The sequence below is a fragment of the Physeter macrocephalus genome, chromosome 7 (genome assembly GCF_002837175.3).
Source record: "Physeter macrocephalus isolate SW-GA chromosome 7, ASM283717v5, whole genome shotgun sequence".
Classification (NCBI taxonomy): Eukaryota; Metazoa; Chordata; class Mammalia; order Artiodactyla; family Physeteridae; genus Physeter; species Physeter macrocephalus.
This window is the reverse complement of record NC_041220.1, coordinates 9186681-9190329: the sequence shown is the minus strand read 5'-3', so window position 1 is coordinate 9190329 and position 3649 is coordinate 9186681.

Here is a 3649-nt window from a genome sequence, read left to right as displayed (position 1 = left end):
GCACGTGGGACCCCCCCGGACCGGGGCACGAACCCGTGTCCCCCGCATCGGCAGGCGGACTCTCAACCACTGCGCCACCAGGGAAGTCCTGGGGGGTATTGCATTTCCATTGCTTTCCTCTGCCATCCTCTTCCTAGACCCACTTCTGCTTAACCCCCCAATGCTTCTGGGTTCAAAGCCCATCTCCATGCTACTTAGCCAGGACAGCCCTTAGACGGGACAAATAAATGGAAAATGGACTGCACCCCATGTCTTAGCTTGGTTTATGATCACACTCTAGCTGCCATCCCAGCTACCTCCGGAAGGCTCCCTGGAAAATGTCATCCAGTGACTCTTCACAAATGGACAAGACAATTAGGAGAGCCAGTACTGGTCAGTGGGAGAAGAAACCGCCTGCTCAAACCCTAACCTTTCAGGCTCCTTAGAGATAAGAAGTGGTCGTTTTGAATTTTAACTCTAGGTGGCAGTATTAGCCAACCTGATCCTTTACTCTTAGGCAACAAGTTCATCTATTTTTTATGGTTGACCAATTAATAATGGTTGACATCTCTTTTCTATAGGTAATCTTATAAACATCCACAAGGCTGTTTATAATTTTCTTTCCCATGATCACTGTAAGGTATTGGTATTTAAATTACTTAGAAAAAAAATTACAAAACCCTACTCTCACGTATATCACTGCCATAATGCCTTACATTGTAACACTGCATTTATCTGGAGTCTACCTGCAATCTCGGAGCTCCAGAACATACTCCTGAACTGGGAAGAAAGAGGAGAAGTGCCTCTGAATCCTAGAAATCGTTGCCACTCAAGCCAGGGTATTCTAAACATGTTACGCAATGACAAATTGAGGACTGCCCGAGGTTTGTCTTTAAAACACTGCTTAACTTAATCGGTTAACCTATGTGAACCAGTGAAGCTTTCCTTGTAAGTTAGGATTAGTTTCGCCTGCATATAATTAAAATGCCAAATAATAGTGATTTAACAAGATACAAATTTATTTCTCTCACACATAAAAAGTCGTGAGATAAGCAGCCAAGGGCTTCTGTGGCACCTCCATGGTTTTTCAGGGACTCAGGCACCTTCTATGCGTTTCATCTGAGAACCCAACTTCCACCTTCAAGGTCGCCTCATGTTCCAAGGTGACTGCTGGAGTTCTAGCTATCACAACTCTATTCTAAGCAGCTGGAAAGGAGGAATGAGACTGCTATCCCCCAAATCCCATGCAACACTTCTGCATACATCTGATTAACCAAAACTTGTTTCTAAGTAGCTGCATAAGATGCTGGAAAATGTAGTTTTTAGCTGAGCATCTTACGACTCCAAATAAAATTGGCATTTTGTTACCAAGGAGGAAGGAGACGATTATTAGGGGGCAATGAGCAGTCTCTCTACAACCAGCAAGGAATTTGAGATGTTTGGTCCAAACATACACAGCAGACAAGGCAGCTTCATGGGTGTGTGACCAGTGTTGTACCCTGAGAGGGTCCTGCTCTCGGAAGGCCCTGCACTTAGTTTAATGTTCTGTCTTAAAATTTTTAACAACTTTACCTTTGGGCTTGTGTTTTATAAGTGCGGTCTGATGTAACACTGGAGTATGCAAGTGAGCAGGGGAGATACATGCTATATGTCTGCTATTTCTGGCCACCCTGTTCACATGTAGTGTTCAAAATGCCCCATGAGCACAAAATCCCACTGGGTCCATGATGTGTGGGAGTTCAATGAGACTCAAAGCTAGTATAAGGTAAGCAGGTTACATCCACGACTGAGTCATAAGTAGGGACACTGATAGCCCCTAGAGGCCACTTTCTGTTTGAACAAGAACTGGGCTTCCAACACAGAAGGAAGGCAATGGCATTTGAAGAAACACAAAGGAGCAAGAGACCCGACCACACCATTCCCCACTCCCTTTAGTTCTCAGTGTAAGGCAACCACTTATGCTGAAAATGATGATACAGAAAGAAGAGGAGTCACTATGGAGAACAGTATGGAGGTTCCTTAAAAAACTAAAAATAGAGCTACCATATGATCCTGCAATCCTACTCCTGGGCATATATCTGGAGAAAACCATAAGTTGAAAAGGTACATGTCTACCCCAGCGTTCATTGCAGCACTGTTTACAATAGCCAAGACATGGAAGCAACCTAAGTGTCCATCAACAGAGGAATGGATAAAGAAGATGTTTTATACACACACACACACAAACACACTCACCCCCACACACACACACACTCACCCACACCCAGACAGTGGAATATTACTCAGCCATAAAAAAGAATGAAATAATGCCATTTGCAGCAACATGGATGGATCTAGAGATTATCATATTAAGTGAAGTAAGCCAGACAAAGATAAACATTATATGATATTGCTTATGTATGGAATCTAAAAAAAAAAACCATACAAATGAACTTATTTCCAAAACAGAAGGAGACTCACAGACATAGAAAACAAAGTTATGGTTATTAAAGGGGAAAGGGGTGTGAGGAGAGGGATAAATTAGGAGTTTGGGATTAACATATACATACTACTATATATAAAATAGATAACCAACAAGGACCTGTTGGTCCACGGGCCTAGCCGCTCCGCGGCATGTGGGATCTTCCCGGACCGGGGCGTGAACCCGTGTCCCCTGCATCGGCAGGCAGACTCTCAACCACTGCGCCACCAGGGAAGCCCCAAAACAAGTTTTTTTAATTAAAAAAATGTGAAAAGTCCAACAAAAATTTGATTTCCCCCATAATGAATACTTTCATACTTTCACTGAAATATCAAATATTATATTCTTTCAAAACTAAAAAAAAAAGGTTTCCTGTATAATTTTGAGGGTCACTTTGTTAAGCTGGTTAAGTTGTGAATATGTTAAGCTTCCATCTAGTCTCAAGAGTGGTAGAGGAGGAAGTCTATTATTTTTAGAGATTCTCAGTGACTAATTTTTTCATTTATAGCCCTAATTTATTTAGATAAACTTCAGCTCACAAAGTCTTTCCTGGGATTTGAGGGTTCACTTGAAAGCTAAGTAACTGGGGAAACTAATAAATTAAGAAAAGAGTCAATGTGGGGAAAGTGAAATTGCATTATTTAATAAAGAGTTTAAATTATGAAAGAAAAGAAAAGATAGGGCAACCCATAATTCCTTTTTCTTCCAGTCCTTCCTTATCATTAGGCCAAAATTAGAGTGTTGGTAGAACACCTGGGAATCAAGAAGTGGAATAAAACAGTTGAGTTAATTTGGGGCAGTGTTTCCACTATTCTGATAAGGATGAAATACACTTGTAAGTAAGAGCTACAAAATATAAAATGCGTAATTTTTATGATTTTGCATACAAGTTAAATGTTTATATTTGCATTTAAAACTGGTATTGCACAATGTAAAGATGAACGGTAGAATTCATGCTAATAATTTAAAATTATATATATATTTTTTTGAATAGCATTAAGCAACTAAAAACACCATGACAAATTGAAAAAGACTGGAAGATGACCTCACCAACACCAAACAAACAACCAAGCAATAAAGTGGAAGACTAATCACCAAGATGTGGAGGTTAGAATGTTTACTATTATTCTTTACCAAACAAACAACTACAAAAGGAAAATGTCAGCAAATTTCTTCCAGCAAGCTGAGACACTGGGAGTGTCTGCACAG